Raw genomic sequence first — 17,542 nt, 5'->3', positions numbered from 1 at the left:
AGTGAGAAGGCAAATGTTAGAGCTACATACACAGATGGGCATTTGATAGCAATAATCACTATCAACGCTACATGCCTATGACATGGGACTTGATGGGAATTAAGGCATTACACTCCCTCAGCCAAATCTAAATTATTCCTCACAGCTCACCGCATCTTATTAGAGTGCGTCTCCTTGTGAGCACAGGGAGGCAGAGAGACTTAACACAGGGAATAATGGATGTTTGGTATCAGAGAAGGGAGGGGAGGGGAGGGGAGATGTGCGCATCTGAATGCAAAGGATGGTGACAAAATTATGCAAATACCAAGGACTTGTTTGGGGAATTAAAAACAAACAAACAAAGGCAGGAGGCCAAAGTGGCTCTTCACACAGCAACAGTGGTATAGTGGAGGCAGGGTCCAAATGCTGAGAACTTTTCAATTACTGGGGGTGATGGTACCATCTGCCATTCTCCTCAGGTTGCCCAGTTCCCTCGAAGCTTAGTTGCAAACCTCGAAGAGGCTGAGGAATATTTCTTTCCCCAGCTGAGATCTATAGTTTGCCTGACACACTGCAAAATATCTGTGGTGGTCTGGTCTTGAATGTGTCTCTTTTAGAGAAAGACCTGCTGCTTGCTGTAGAAAGCAGTTGATGCAGACCAGGTGCAGAACCTCAAGCCCAAGGGCCAATCCTGAACCACCAGAGGCCTTATCTGGCCCTCCGAGGTTCTTAAAAGACTGCACCCATTTCCCCTGGCCCACTTGCTTTCTTCCAAACAACTATTGTTAGGTGGTTTTCCAGGTTTTGCACAGTTGGTTTCCTCATTCTGAAAGGTCAGATGCCTTTCTTAAGGCTTGGCTACTGGCAGTAAGAACTTTAAACTAAAATAGGCTGGGTGTTTTGACTTTGGGACTTTACCCATTACTGGAGTGCAACATCCAAGAGCTTCTTCAAAATGGAATTTGGCATTTGGTTCTGACCTAGATAAGCACGCCTGCATTTTTGGGCTCTTCTTGAATGCATGGCTATAAGGATTGTCATAATGAATGCCTGCACTTTGGAGCTTACCACGACACCGATCTCAATCAGCCTTGCTCACCCTTATGAAGGAATTTTGTTGAGCATTAGTTAAGGCAAGAGACCTGAACTGTGCAGGTTTATGGTCCTAGTTCAAGGCATCTGGAGACCATGGAGAATTCATTCATTTTTGCCATCTGTCAAAGGACTTCAGTGAGAACTGTCTGCTTTGTTAATATAGTTATTTACATGACCTTGCTAACTTTCCCAAGACGAGATCCTATGTTCAAAGGATTTGGGTGGAAATGTATGAGGGTTGGTTTCTTTCTTTCTTTATGACATCAATATCAGTCCACTAGATTGGTGTGGAAGGAGACAAAAGATGTTCCATGGGAGAGATAAGAAGATAGAAGTAGCCAGCATTTTGGGCTCTGTGATTTAGTACAACTGAATCCCAACAAAGAGCTGCAGTTCCTTCCTTTCATAGCAGTATGGAGGGGCGTTGTTTGCCCCTCTTCCCATCATAGCAGCGACAGCTTGCTGCAATGTTTAGTTATATAATAACCACAGAAAGACTCTGAAATTGTGCTCTGTGCTGAATTTGATAACCCTAGTTTCAGGGTTGAGTTGAGTGGGTTTGCTTCATCTTGCACCTGTGAAATGGGCTGAAATGAACAGCAGGTGTGCTGGATGGAGAGTTGGCATGTTGTGTGGAATCCGTTTGGTGTGATACCTTGTGGGTGCTACACAGCCTCACTTCCTTGCTGTATAAGAAGTCACGATCACATTTTATTTATTCTTAAATTTGTATGCCACCCACTAATTCAAGAGGACACTCTGGGTGGATTGCAAGTGATTATTGTGAAATTCAACAGAATGTGTGTAGAATTATTTTCTAGTTCGCACTGCTGTTTCCATGATTGTAGGTCAGTGATGTAGCATGTGTTTTGCAAGACAGTGAATAGGACTGGGGAAAGTGTTATGGATTGGTATGTGTGGGCTACAGAACTGTGAAAGAAAGGGACACTAATAAGAGGCTTATTAACCTCCCCCTCAGAGTTATTTCTTTTTCTCTCTCATGCACAGAGGGTGAAATATACCAGAGAATATTCCTTAAAAATACTTTGTATCTCTTCCTTGTCAAGAGGAATAAATACCAGTGAGAAATCATGCAAGCACAGCCTAAGCAATCTAAGACAACAGATTTTGTGTTGCCAATGTGAGTGCACTTGGTTTCCCAGACATGGAGAAGACACACAGATGAAAAGGTGGGCTTTTATCAGTGTAGATTACAAAATATTGCTACGTTCTGTGCAGGCATTAAAAATCACCTTTCAAGCATGCAAAAACAGGATGAAAAGTGGGGAAATCTGAAAATCCACCAATCACTATGAGAAGAAAATTAACAGATTCATTCCTAGTGTGGGGGGACATGCCCCATATCCTCACTAGTACCCCTCCTATTTGAATTTCCTGTGATGTGGAGGCTTTTAGTGGAGGCAGCCCAAGTGTTTTCTGTCTTTTTGCTAGATGGAATGATCTTTCAAATGAAAGCTGCAGGAGCCTGCTGGTCCCACCAGATTCCGTGGTGGATTCCTGCAACTTCCTAGAACTTGGCTCACCAAGCCAAGAGGCTTAATGGGCAACAGTTTTCAGACTGAGGGCCAAACTGGGCTTGGGCAAGTGTGCCTGGAGCCCTATTGCTGGCATGCAGCCTCAGTATAATTGTCCAGATTTCTGTTGTGAGCCAGGTGTCCCCTCCCAAACAGGACAGGCACTTCAGCAATTCTTGGAAGAGTCTTTATTCTACACAGGAGTTAGAGCATTCACAACCCTCAGAGCATACACTAAGAGAAGTGTTGACCCCTCTCTGCCCCCCTTTACCCAAGGCTTTGCTTATGAACCCTTCAGGGCTGGACTCTGGAAGGCAGCACTCTGTGAAAGCATGTGCGTCTTCTCTTTGCACTATGAGCCCCTCATTGGTCCTCACATCCATGTCTTGAGGGGGCTTGTGTTCTCCCTCTGAGAATTGTTCCCCCTCCCGTCCTTTGTCTGCCTTGTTTCACAGGCAGGAGGGAGACTGGGCCCCAAGGTTGTCCTTGGACTCCTTCAATCTAGAGCCAGCTCAGAATGGCACAACGGAAGGGTTTGACCAGATGTGGGCCTGTCAGTTGCAACAACAACTCCGTTTTCAGACTGTGAACTCTGAGCCACATCTAGTTCAGCCATGTCCTCATCCTACTCCAGGTCCAAGCTGTCATTCCCACCCAAACCAGCCATCTCTCATGCACCCGTGGGAATCTCATCTGAGTGTGTGCGCACAACAATTTCATTCACTCACACACCCAGGCTGAGTTCAGACAGCACAATAACTCAGAGTCCACAGCAACAACCACCCATGGGTTTCATCCTTGAGTTGTTTATACTTAACAAGCCATTTTTGTTAGTGCAGCTACATTCAGACAATATGATAATCTGTTTCAACCACATCCCACAGCTTGATGTCAGCCTAGACTCAGTCCCTGAGTTTGGTTTATTCTCCTGCCAGAACCCAGTCATACCAATACATACATAGGTACCTACACACACAACCGTGAATGATCCCACCTCTTCTACTGCAGTCAAGCTTTTGAAATTCTCATCGGTTATACAGGCATGGAGCAAACCTTGCCTCCCCCTCCTCACTAAGTTGAGCTGGGTCGATTTTATCAGACAGAGCAGACTCTTAGCACAGATAAATTAATACTCTTACTGAGTGTAGACAGGGCCTGTGATGACGGAGGCAGCAGTAGCTTGTTCCTAACTCTTCTAAATCTCTTCCACAAGTAAGATTTATTCATTATTAATTTCATCTGCAGCTCTCCGCAACAGGGAACTGCCAAGAATAACACCCACACAAAAAACAAGGCGGATACTACTGGCTTGATCTGTAATAGGCAGAACAGACTGATTTTTTCTTCAGAAATCACTGCTTTATTATTAGTTAGTCTATAACCTATAGGTGATTTATGAGAGGGCTTTCAAGCCTGAAGTGTCTTTAGAAATTGCAAGGGGGTCGCTTCACTTTACCAAAGCAGCAGGTCAGGTCACATGGAGAATAAGCAATTTAGGAGAGAGAAATATATTTGTGCGTATGTGGGTGAGCTTAATTCCTGTTGTATTTAAGTATTTTGTCCCCTTCCTAGGTGCAGAAAAAAAACTGAATTAGGGAAAAAGCCTCCTTAAATTGCACAGCAGGTTAATAACAGAAGCAGTCAGACCCCAAGGTGGTGGAGGCATTGGCACAACCTACCATTTTACTGCCGGTTCTTTCACTGATAATGCATCCTGCCTCCTCATATTTCTATTCTCAGAGTTTGCAGTTGCCACTCTTTATTCTAAATCAGGAAGTCGAGCCAAATCCAGCTTCTCTTGGGGCTCAGTCTGGCCCTCTGGGGCTCCCCATTAGGTCACAACTTCCCATAAACCCTGTTTCTCCTACCATCGATCGCTTGGTGATTTTGTGGCCTTTCTGTGGTATTTGCCCCATTCAGAAATGGTAAATGACTCCCTATGGACTTAGTTACTGACACTGGGATACTTAAGCTAAAACCTGCTGCGTTTCTCTTCCTCCCCTCATCCCATTTTGTATTTTTGGCCCTCTCCTTTTTGCCTTTAGTTCTACCAGCCCTGAAGAGCTTGTCCAAAATTGAATCTGACCCTTAAAACACAGGATGAAACACTAGTGTTCTGTGGTGTGTTCACAAAATTCCTTACCACAGACCACATGCCACCAAAGAGCAGGAGACAGTTCAGATCCTGAAGCCCCACTCATGAGTTTTCAGGAAGCATCCAGCAAGTCACTGCGGGAGGCAGGGTGCTGGACCTTTGGTCTGAGTCTGGAGTCAGAACCTTATGATGTTTACGAGCTTCAACTCTTTCCGTGTTGACCTTCCCTGTGACCTTAGAGGTAGAAGGATGGCAAAGGAGAAGGTTTCTTTACCCTTTGCCTGGAAATATTTCATAGTGGTATGAAGGGAGGGGGCATAATTTTGGGAATACTTTGCATTCACAAGGTCAGATTGCTAAGACAAGCTAGAAAAAATTAATGTGCCACCCTGGGTAGCCATTGCTGGTCGAGAGGCAGATGATGTGGGGCTGCACTAGATGGATCGGTGCTCTGACACAGTGTAAAGCAGGTTCCTACACCTTAACTTTCATTCTGAACTAATTAGAAATATTTTCTGGATCCATAAAGCTGCTGAGTCGCTATCGTTGCTTTTAAGGACACTTTGGAAGGGTGGTGGAAAATATGCTCCTTTGCAATTCTTGCATTGTCGTGATAGGACTGGAGTCAGGCTATGGTGCAGCAAAAGGGATGTCCTCCATTTTATTTATTTATTTATTTTTATTTTTCAATTTATATCCTGCCTTTTTCCTACAAAGGGCTCAAGGCAGCTTACATCATTCTCCTCCTCCATCTTACCCCCACAACAACAACCCTGTGAGGTAGGTTGGGCTGAGAGTCTGTGACTGGCCCAAAGTCACCCAGTTGGCTCCATGGCTGAGTGGGGACCAGAACCCAGATCGTCTGAGTCCCAGTCCCAGGCTCTTAACCACTTGTCTACACTAGCCTTGGCCACATTGGTTAGGGATGAAGGAAGTTCATGTTATTTATTAAAAATGTTTTAATAAATAAATAAATAAATAAATAAATGTTGCCAACTAACTCTTCTGGAGGGAAGGCCTCCACTCTATCCTTAGTTAAAGTTGTTGGAGGCAACTCAGGTTCTTTATACTACAAGACAGTATAAAGGGGGCAGAAGAAAGGGATGAAGAAATATGTATCTTCCCCCATCCACACTTGTCATGTTAACTGAGCTCCAAGATGAAAGTCCCACTTTAAATTTCTGGACCCCCGGTCATGGAATCATAGAAGAGCTGGAAGGGGCCAATAAGGCCACTGAGTCCATCCCCCTGCTCAGTGCAGGACCCCAAGTCAAAATAGCCCTAACATATGGCTGCCAGCAGCCTCTCAAATGCTTCCAGTTTGGGAGAGCCCATGACCTCCCTAGGGAGCTTTTCCTGATGTCCAGCTTCCATTTGGCTTCTATTAACTCAAGCCTATTATTCTGTGCCTCTGTCTCACCAATTATCAGGCAGCCTGTCTAATTTGTATTCTGTCCTTCCTTCAAAGAGCTCTGGGTAATCAGACATTATGGACCTCTGTTTGGAGTTCTGCACACTGGTATGCTAAATGCATCCCGTAAAAATGTCACTTTTTTAACAAGGCACTTTGTTAAGGCTCAGTGTCCCATGTGGCGGTCGTCTAGACATGCATTGGCATTCGGAGCACACGGCAGATGCATGTGTGATGTTCTGTAAATGCAGCCATTATCGCTGTCGTCTTAGCACCTTGTCTATGCTCTACAACAGCTCAAATGTACACTGCTAGTAGTAACAATGGGCCAGGGAGAATGATTCTGGCAGCTAGCCAATGAAAAAAAATTGAGGCCACATCCTGTTACCTGGAAGGAGAAGGGAGACTCTACACAAGTTGCCTCTGGGCCTCCGGTAGCTTCCTCTCCCTGTGAGAAATTTGACTGGGGCCCAATCCTGCTTTTCCAGCAAAGCACTCGAATGCGGTGCCTTCCACTCACAGGGACATGTTGGCTGGGAGACAGGAAGCTTGGTCAATACTATCCATCACACTTAATAGCTAAGCAGGCATGAATTTATTTATTTAAATTCCCATGCCCTGCCTTTCTGCCAAAACATGCACTGAGCTGCTTTTAATCTTAATAAAACACCTACTAAAAACCAACCATAAATCATACTTTCATCTAAAACTTAAACAATACGACATTTAAAATGTGACGGAAGCTTTTGTTTTATACCACAATGGCTCATATTTTCAACATTGCATTTACATACACACATACAGACACATTTAAAATATTTTAAAAAATAAATCTATTTTTTATTTCTATACCACCAATAGCTGAAGCTCTTTCGGCAGTTTGCAATAATTATCCATGATTTTTTAAAAAGTAAATCAATAAAATGTATAAACTGGATGTGCTATTGGTGGTTATTTTGCTTGTTTTTGAAAATGCAACAATAATCACTTGACTTGAAAACACCAAAACCAACAGACCTGGTGTCGAATAAAAAGGGCTTTAATTAGTTAAAACCAGTCACATCAGGGATTAATCACATCCTCCCCTAGAAGGATTGCCACAAAAGGGGAGGGGGAGTCCCTGTCTTGAACCTCACCCCTCACCTCATTCACACGGAGGGGGAACCAAAAGCAGAGAAGGGGTGCATGAATGCACAGTGCTTGAGATTGTTAGGATTCTCTGAACATCATCCTGATGCTTGTCTCATGCCCTTTTCCAATTTGTGTTTGTTATCAACATGAAACTTTTGCAAATAGGGCAGCAATCCAACAGAAATTTTGTTCAAGTCTGCCCAAATTTGCACTTTTTTCCTTAGTCTTGAACAGGGCTGATTCAGTTTACTGAGAAAGTTTGTGCAAGTTAAGAGAGGAGACCCAAGGGAACATAGAGAGAATTTCTATCCATTGGAACAGCATCTAGGCCGGGAGAGAATTTCTTCTTTTGAGCTGCTAGTGAACGTCATGCTAGATTCTACCTCGTGAGCCAGTTAACTCTTCTTTCAGGGTGACAAAATGACAAACCATCCATTGTGTCTTTTGAACTAAAAGAAAGCAGCAGATTTGGAGATGACTGTGTTTCTGCACTGGCAAACCCTAGGGTGTTTATTATATCACACGCTAGGAGAATAACAACACAGCTATTTACACTGTGCTCCACAGTATAGTTAAAGCCAGCACAGAGAGCAAATAGCAGCTGCTAACCCCTGCTATTATAGTATAAACACACAGCATCACTATTAAAGCGAAAGCAAACAGGACAAGAACTCCAAATCCAGGCTTCCCCTTCCCTCTTGTCCCTGAACTGCCCCGGTCTGATCGTGCTTTCATTGCTGATCGGCCTCTTGAAGAAGGAAAGTGTGGGGAGGTCCCCCACTTCAGCCACCAGACTGCAGCATCCTCACCTGCTGAGAGAGGCATGCTGCAGGCTGCTGGTTGCTGCAGCCCACCCAATATTTGCTTGTGAGCACACCTGCTGTTTGGAGGAGGATGAGCGAGGAAGGCTTGGAGCCAGTAGTATTGTAATTGGGGGGCTAACTCTTACTGGAGGAGGAGGAGGTGATGGTGGTGATTGTGACAAGGACAGCTCCATGCAGGCAAAGCAACGATTGAGCCCCAAACGCTGTCCATGATGCTTGTGACCTGCATCTCTGCTCACGGAATGTGTAAGGTTTTTTCCTCCCCTTTTGTAACCGTGCCATCACGCTGTATATCCATAGATGGACTCAGAGAGACAGAAGTTGCTGTCAAAAGAGCTACTAACTGTGGACTATAGGCAGCTGAACCCAGAAAGATAAGGCCCTCTCCTTCCTTCAGGAAAAAGAGAAATTCAGTGCTCCTATTAACAAAATCTTCATTTCAGAAGGGATCCATTGGTACTAATTAAGCCTTTTGGTGCACTATTAACTGAGAAGACCACAACAGTGCTTGACCAGGCTACTTATTCTACTCATAAATGAATATCTATGTGCACACATACAGATATTTGCATGTAGGCAATAGCTATAACTTAATTAATTAAAGCAAAGTAATTTGGTGTAAGTTTACTTACTGTACATCAGAGATGGTGTTTTGCATGATTTCTATATCCACGTATTAGGAAAGGTATGGACCAGAAAAAAAATGATGGAGGGTCTGTGGCTCTAAGCTGGGGGCCAAGTGCAGAGAGAGTGCTCTGAAGCAGCACTGGAAAGTTCTCCTCCCTGGCTGAAAACCCAGTTGCCCTAGAGAATGGACTTTATAATATCTTTAGGAGTTTTGCAGAAAATATGTTTTGATCAATATATACCTTATGATTGATGTCATGAGCATTGATTTGTTTATTTCTAGATTGCCTGTCAGGGTTAGCCCTCCAAGCACTCCAAGGCTAGCATAACCAAGGGAACCAAGGTTCAATTTAGATGCCAGGAAGTGAACACCATCCCCACAATGTGGGTTAAGCTTCCCCAGGACTTTTTTCTGATTGGTGGTACAGGGATGGTGATGGCCATGCAGAAGCTTCAATAGCTGAGGAGCATAGCAGGGGTGATGGGAAGGGGAACTGATCTTGGTACTTCTGCTGTTTCCTCTCCCACTAGGGCTAGGCTTCTTTGTCTGAAACAGAAATGCAAAAGGACATCCCCTGACAGATCAGCAGAGTTTGAAACCTATATAGCATTTCTGTACTATCTGCGTGAAGTTCCACCTTGTTTTCCATCATCTACCCTAAGTTGCTGAGAAGCCCAGCAAAGCCAGCAGGGTTGAACTTCCCTGGTCCATTCCCTGGTGGGAACTGTTGCAGATGCAGGAATTCCCTTTACTCAGACAGGGTCCTAATTGCCAACCCAAATGTTCTCCAGAGTTCTACATTTTACTGAACGACATCTAAGGCAGAGGAGCATAACCTCAGGGCCAAGCCCAGCAGGGTTCCCCAGATAGCCAACTTCCCCTGACCCAAGTTCTACATGACTGCTGATCATCTGGGGGTTTTCCACCCCATGTTCAGGTTCCCCTCCTAAAAGGTCAAAATGCCTCTTCTAAGCCTGAGTGACTTACAAAGAGGGCTAAAATATGCTGGTATTTCTGGTGGCTCCCTTGGCCTTGAGTCCCACCCACCATTGGAATGGGGCTCCTCTGAAATGCGAATCAGTTCTCAGGCCTCAGGTTATTCTGTGACTTAGGACTGTTGTTTCATCTTCACTATCCAATTGTGTGTGTGTTTGTGTGTGTGCGTGCGTGCATGTACGCACGCGCCTGTGCACAAGTGTGCATGTAGAATTATTTTGAAAATGTCGAAGGGGAAGAGAATAGGTTCTGTAATAAAATTCTGGGAAGAAGAAAAAATATTGGGAATGTATTTTCTACCTGTCCGCGCACACATAGTATTTAGCACAATATCAGGTTCTACTGGGATGCTGTTCTGAACAAGAAAGCCTATTAAGTTGATGTTTTAAAATGGGTATTCTATTTTTCTTTTTCTTTTTTTTGGAACCATGCCATTCCATCTATCTCTTAGCAGTAATTTTAAAGTTCAGTAAACAATAAATAGTAATCTGTATTTTCTTCATTGAGGGAACTGGGAGATATTAGAAAGAAATGATACCATGGCTTTGTTAATTTACTTTCGTTGTTTGTGCAGATTGGAGAAACACAAGGAAATTAGCCACCTTATTAGCCGAGAAGTAAAAAGCCTTAAGTTTGCCCCCTTCAACCTGGCAGTCTCCCAATGTGTTAGGCTGCAACTCCCAAAATGGCCATGCCGGCTTGGAATGATGGAAACTGCAGTCCCACATACCAGGAAGGGGCAGGTTGAAGAAGTCTGCACTGTTTGTTATACAGGAGAAACCTCAGAGACATTGCACAGCTTGCTCACTGCCATCCGGAGCCACTTCCATTAGAGAGGCTGAAGCCACACAGTAAGTGCTCCAGAATGATGTCATGCCTGTTGCATTATGCATGCTCAAATGTGCAGATCCCCAAGCTGCTACATGTGCCATTTGTTCCCCACCCTTTACTAAAATCAAGCTACAGCAGCCACAGTGACGGGAAAAAGGCTGAGATGCCGTGTTTGTTCTGTAGTTTCTTTGTAAGAGGTTCACAGTAGGCAGTGCACACGCTTTACTCTCCCAGCTTCCTTTTCACATTACTCCTGTTCTTCTCTTTCCTTCCCCTTTCCCCTCCAGTTTTTCATCCCCGTTCCCCAAGCTTCCTGGGGAGTACTGCTAGCATGGTTAGACTACAGACATTTTGCATTCTGACATTAAGAACAAAAGCGTGCTTTTCCCAATTCTTTTTAGGGGATGATGACTGGCAATTAAATCCCACTGCGACACTGGCAATGGGACAGCATCTGCCTTGCGTAGGGGCAAGAGGAACCGCCCACACTACTAGCCCAGCATCCCCTGGTACCTGCCACCCGAGGCAGTCCCCTTATACTGTGGTGACTTAGGGTGCAAGAGCACAGCAATCATGGGTTTGAGTTCATGCTTAAATATGAATACAGGCCTGATGTTTTATGTATGTGTGGAGATGGGGAACAATGAATATGGATGCTTTAAATCTTCAGACAAGGGGTTTTCTTCCCCTGTAAGAAGAGACTTCCTTTGTCATTCTGTTGGGGGGTGGGGGGGAGGAGGGGATCTGACTCAACAGCTTGGTAGCAGTTGTAGGCCGGCCTTTCTGCTCTTCCCGGATTCTCATGATGTCACGCAGAACCTCTCTGGAGCAGTTTTGCATTTTCTAAAAATTTCCTTTAAAAAACCCTGATCATTCAACAAATGAATGCAAAAGTTTTGTGTAGCAGCTCTTTTCTTTCTTTCTTTTTCTGTTTAAAGGTGAATACCACCCTGGAACCACATGGGCAGCTGCATGGGGGACATGGTTGGCTGCTCAGCCACACTATAGAAAACTCATTCTCTGAGTCTAAGTTCTAAGAAAAATATCTCCAAAGGGGCTACCCTCCCTTGGAGTCCAATGAAAATTGAGCATCCTTATTAGGCATACACTGCAGACTTACTGTTGGAGACAGAGTTATACAAAACAGGGGCAGATAGCCTTGTGGTGAGAACAGAAAGGAGTATCCTGGGAAAGGACACGCAAAGAGCACTCCGCACTGCAAGATTTTGTGGCGAATTCCAACTTGTTCAATTCATCATTATGTGGACCTGTCATTTCAGCTGCGAACATGGAGGAAGCCAAGCTCACCCCGCACCTGAGGGATGGCTACGAACACTTAAAGAATAGCTCTGGCTTCACCCTTTGCCTCTTTTCCTTTCTTATTTTCCATCCCTAAAGGAGAGATGGGGATTTTGCATATTTTCCCTCATTGGGTGTTGCTAATCTGTACAAGCCAAATGGCTTTCATGGAGGGCAGGAGGAAGGGGAAAGCAACATACAGACTTTGAGTATCTTTGCCAAGTGTCCATGTTATCGGGCACATTCCTTATTGCAATTGTATTCCTCATCCCATATTTCATCTCACATTCACAGAACACAATTATTACCTCTACTTTGGATAACTACTGACTAATAGAATTACATCACTGTTTTGTTTTTTTTAATCTAAGTTCACAATGGTGCAGGAGTGCATGCATGTATATTTGTATGCGTGTTTGAAAGGGAGCTAAGTAACTCTACAGCTGATAACCTCAGAAGCCCATCCAAGATAACAGCATGATTTGTGCTTCATTTAGTAATGTTCTCTCCATTATGGGTGTCTATATGCAAGCCATCTGCTACACTCAGTTCAAACTAGAGATGACTCTAGTTTTTCTCGAGTTCCTGGGGAAGAGAAATTACAGCTACTGTAGAAAGAATGAAACTAGAGAGGACAATTCTTGAAAACCTTTGTCACAATAACCATGATATTCACTTGTTCTCCATGATGTTCACTTGGGTTCTGTCTGGCAACTTCCTTCTCCCATGCAGGGATATTCCAGGTTGGCTTAGGGCAGGCACAGCAAATGACCTTATTTCATTCATGCATTTATATAGTCTTTATTTCTGTTTCTCAAAGGAGCACAAGAAGGCATCTGTGATGTTGCTAATGAACAGCTTCTCTTCTGGCCAATAATTAGATTATCAGTCACATCAAATTTAACAGACCAATAACGCCATACCTTCTGGCTGGTTGAGGTTAGAATAGAGTGGAGGCACCTTTCGTTAGTGGAAAACAGCTCCACCCTCTAGGACCCAATTTTGCCCATGGAAAGTTCTGCATGCATAAACCTACCACCAGTGGTGTTCCCGGTGTTCAATTGTGGGCTTCCAAGTGGAGTACTCTAGTAGTGGACAAAGGACAGCTGGAGGTAGCTTTGGATGCAGTCCCTCCATTCCCTGAAGAGGGCCCCATCCACCTTGCCCGGGTAAAGCTGTCATAATTTCCCCTTATTGAATTCAGTGTGTGTCTGGCTAGGAGGTGAGGAAACGCTGCCCCTCCCTTCCTGCTGTGACTGCCAGCCACCACCAGAGCTTTGGAAGTGAGAGCTGACCCAAACCGCACCCCTTCACATAGTGGTGGGAGAGGGGCAATGAGGGACCGCACCCAGAGGCCATTTAGGCCCTCTCTCGAGCTGAACATTCAGCCTTGGTTTTCAGTTCAGACTTGGTCCAGTTCAGCCTTGGTTTTCTTTAGATTTGCCACAACGCCATCAGTGCCAACTGAAATTTTCTTCTCTTATTTGGTCCCCATGCATATTGTGTGTCTGCATGTGTGCAATAAATTAAAAGGGAGACAAGGGACTGAGTGGAAAGATTTGGGGTCTTTGTATTTACGCACAAGTACGTCAACAAGCAAATATCAACTGCACACAAAGTGCTTAATGTAGCATGTAGTTTAGCTTAAACATGCACAATAAAAGACCTTGCTGGGGAAAACACACGCACACAAATGTAAGGCTCATAACTTGAAATTAAACCCTTTCACTTCTCTAGTAAGCAGGTATTGATTGTCTACACTCATAGTGCGAATAGTTGCTGTATTCTGTCACTTGTTACTTAAAAGCTCAGAGCCATTGTTTAGAAGGTGTGAAAGGTCTTAGAAACCTTTGTGTGCTGAAGAGCTCCTGCCTCTTTAAAAATTAAAGGCAGAGCAAGGAAGAGACAAGTCATGACAGAATGTGATGAACCTGCCAAAGTCTGCAGATCACTGGAGAAAGAAATAGCATTGTCTGTGAGGCTGATTAGAGCTGCGATTGTTTTTGCTGTGCGCTGGCAAGGCCATGGAAATCGGAGGGAGAACTCCTGGCAGAGGGAGAATACAGCATCGCTGTCAGTCAGGGAGGTGTCCACTCTTGAATATCTGGGGTGCGGGGAGGGTAGCCACTGAAGCCTGAAGTCAGGATGGGTTGCAGGGCCCAGATCAATAGCTGGCAGACTTAGGATGCTTTGACAACGTGCTGGCCCAGTAGGCATGTGAACAGATCACCAGATTCAGCCCAGAGCTTCCTGATTCTGGAAGCAGCCCAGTTCAGCTGAGACCAATTTGGTCCGTTTTCTCTGGGAAGGGACAACTAGCAGAGAACACTGAAAATCAGGATGCTCTTATAATATAATACTGCATCAACCCTCACCCAATGCATGGAAGTGGGAGAGCCCTGGTAAAGCCATCAACTATGATTAAATGCTGGAGATGTCAATCATAAGCTACACCCCCTCTGCTTCCTTCCTTCTTCCCTCTCCCTAGTCTTTTCCTCATATGGTGCACTTGGAGAAATGCACTGATTTTAGGTGGCATACTGTCTGTGCCATGGGACCAGTCCCAGTCCCAAATTTCCAGGAGTGTTTCCATTTGGATTCAACCCCCTTCTGAGATGCCCTGCTTTGAACTTAGACATCTTTTGAATGAGTTTGATACAGTCTGGGATTTGGCTGAATCTGAAGCACATCCCTTCTGGTGTTCAGTCCCTTTCCGGGGCCAGATCCTGGAGTGTTAGCCCAAGCAGCCCATCCCACTCCAGTGCCAAGTCAGCCAGCACTGCTTCCCACTCTTTCTGCCTTACTCTGTTTGAATCCAAGTGATGTGTTCTTGCCTACCAAGTTACCCTTGACCCTGGGCTGGCTGCTCTCCTTACTTTTCCTTTTCCAGAGGTCCTAGAACCCATAATGTCCTCCCTATCCCACAGTCCCCCTGCTTTTCCTGCCATTCTTACAATGGGAAATATGCGCTTTGCTGCACTAGCAGAAAGCCCCTCCTGGCTGTGGCTGGGGCAGTGTCCCAAGCACTTCTCCAGCACAATCTGGTGCAAGATCTGCTTCTCTCTGAGAAGGGAGGGTACGGCACTGCCGCTGGGTGACTGGGTGGGGTGTGGGCCACCGAATGCCACTGCCAGGGATGGCCTGGGGAGCACAATCCACCACTGCCAGAGAGAATGCAAGCCAGTGCGCCATGCCTTTGCTGGGAGCAGGGGTGTGAGTTGCCAGCACCTCCCCCTGGCTTCCCTCAGTAGCCTTTCCAGAGTGAGGCCCCGATGCGGAGGGCCTGAAGATTGCCCTTCCTGCAGTGGCACAGGCGATCTCCAGGGTCGCATCCCTGCCATGCCTTCCCTTCATGAAGGACTCTTCGGAGAGAGGCACTTCGCTCTGGTGAAGGTCATTCCCTTGCTGCAGCTGGTGCAATTCTGCAGAACAGCTGCCTGCCTGTGCCTTAGTCAGGATGAGTCATAGGACAGGCAGGGCAGTGGCTGCTCTGGAGAGCCACAGTGGCTGTTTTCCTGCTTCGGTGTTTGCCGCAGCAGAGCTTACTGCGTGCCTGCCTCTGCCACCTTTCCCCATCCATCTGCTGCCTGAGGTGGGGGCTCACCCAATGAGCTTGCTTTCTTCAAGTAGGACAAGTCCTGGGGTAAAAGCTTCAGCAAGGGCATCCTATTTATGCACTGATTGTTAACTTCATGAAATACAAATTTTGCTTTGCCTTGAATTCCTTCTCAGTTGTCTGTCTTAATACTTTGGATACAATCCTATGCCCACTTACCTGGGAGTAAGTGCCAAATAATTCAATGGTATTTGTTTCTGGTATGACAGCATACTGATGGCATACCATTAAACGATGATATATGATTCTATTGTTTATTATCATAAGTAATGGGAATTGTGGTAAACATGCGGCATACTAGCAATGTGTGCTAATATTTGCAGGTAATTGCAGATCATTCCAAAAATATCAAAAACCTCCTCTTCATGAAAGGGAACTTGAATACACACAACAATAGCTACAGGTAATCTGCGGAGCTCGTAACTGTCTGTCTATCCATTGAGAGAACAGTGACTCATTTATTAAGTGCGCTTATAACGTAGCCATGAAATTCTCCTTCTGCCTCTTATGTGCATGCACTGCTTCCTTCACGCCCTCACAATATGACAGTTTTCCTGCTCCTGCCCCTTACAGGAAACAGCAGTAATGGCCCCTTTCCAGTCTTTCTTGTGGCTGAAGTTGGCCTTGTGGAAGGCAAGAGGCCTTCTTCAGCAGTGCTACAAGGCATGAAGGCATAAGCAGATGACCTGCAGAGGCGAAGGCGCCATCCTGTTCTCCTGTTGATCAGGAGGACTGATGTTATGAAGACTCGTGGGGGCGGGGGTGCATGGAACGGAGAAGCTGAGGGAACATCAGTGGCAGCTAGCTTGGCACTCTCTGGGCTTCCAGATTTAGCCGAAGGGGCTGAGTGCCATGGGTGAGGTCTCCGGCCCATTTGCCAATTATAGTTGTAGGACCTGGTGCGGTCTTTGTGCATGCCCGTCATAGTTCGATCCTATGTATGACAAGCATGCACCAGAAAGAGAGCGAGAGAGAGCTGCAGGCACATTGTTAACGCAGCCTTAGTTCTTTTTCCATGAGACAGGAAAAAGATGCTCTGGAAGATATTTTCCCTGCTTGCTTTGTAATGACACAAGCTGCTCTCTTTGAGCAAACTGTCCCAATGAGGGAGTGTGAAAGTTATGGTGCCCGTAAAGTAAAGAGTTTAACATCTGAGAAGTTGAATGAGCAGGATTGTGACAGCAATTATTATTATATTACGTTTATATCCAGGCCTTTCTTCCTCTTGCAAGGAACCCCAGGTGGCTTGTTTGATCCCCCTCCTCTCCATTTTATCCTTACAGTAGCTCTGTGAAGCTGGTTAGGCTGAGAGTCTGTGACCGGCCCAAAGTTCTCTGGTGAGCTTCAGGCAAGTGGGGACAAGAACCCAGATCTCCCGAATCCCAAAGCAGCACTCTGCTACACCAACCGGGCTCTCACAACGAGAAAGACGGTCTTTTCAATGCGCTACATGTCATTTTCATTTATTCAGTTTATGAGCCTCTCACCTTACATAATACATAATATATTATGTACATAATAAAAGTGAAACTAAAAACAGTAATAAAACCGCATAATACAACACATGAAAAAGTATTGTTTTTTTAGGCTTTAACAAAAATTCAGCACTGAAAGAGATAAATAACTGCAGATCTAAAAACAGGAAGAAGGGGATTCTAAAATGCAGCATTAAATATATGAAAAATAAAGCAAGCAGCTGCTGAAATGCTCTTAAAAGTCTATTTCATTTCATTTATTAAATTTAGTCCTTTGCTACAGTACTGATGAAAATTGCCTTTCCTGGCTGGTATTTATTTCATATTACATTTATATCTTGCCTTTTTTTCCTCTCGCAGAGCTCAGGATGGCTTGCCTAATCCATGTCTTCTCTTTTTATCCTCACAATAACCTGTGAGGCAGGTTAAGCCAAGAGCCCATGAGTGGCCCAAAGTTATCCAGGGGCTGTCAAGGCCACGAAAGAGAAGCAACGACTGGCACCATAGTTCCCTTGGCAATGGGAACTTTCCATCCCAATGTAAAGAGCCGTGTCTGTGTCCTATGCAGTGTCTGTGTGAGTGATGCTCTTGGAAGAGAGGTCTAACAATGACTGTTTGTCGTGATCA

General features: G+C 45.0%; 1 long non-coding RNA gene across 1 annotated transcript in view; it reads left to right on the top strand.

The window, feature by feature from the left end:
• Window positions 1-12,247, top strand: part of LOC123030952 — a 39,998-nt gene extending 27,751 nt beyond the window's left edge. The window contains exons 2-3 of the long non-coding RNA XR_006416199.1: window positions 10,269-10,545; window positions 11,464-12,247. This is a non-coding gene — a long non-coding RNA (uncharacterized LOC123030952). The remainder of the gene's footprint in view (window positions 1-10,268; window positions 10,546-11,463) is intronic.
• Window positions 12,248-17,542: the final 5,295 nt, after the last annotated feature.

The sequence above is a fragment of the Varanus komodoensis genome, unplaced genomic scaffold (genome assembly GCF_004798865.1).
Source record: "Varanus komodoensis strain SLA01 unplaced genomic scaffold, ASM479886v1 scaffold1, whole genome shotgun sequence".
In the NCBI taxonomy this organism is placed as follows: Eukaryota; Metazoa; Chordata; class Lepidosauria; order Squamata; family Varanidae; genus Varanus; species Varanus komodoensis.
Note: the sequence above shows the minus strand (reverse complement) of the source record. Positions and strands in the feature narration are given on the sequence as shown.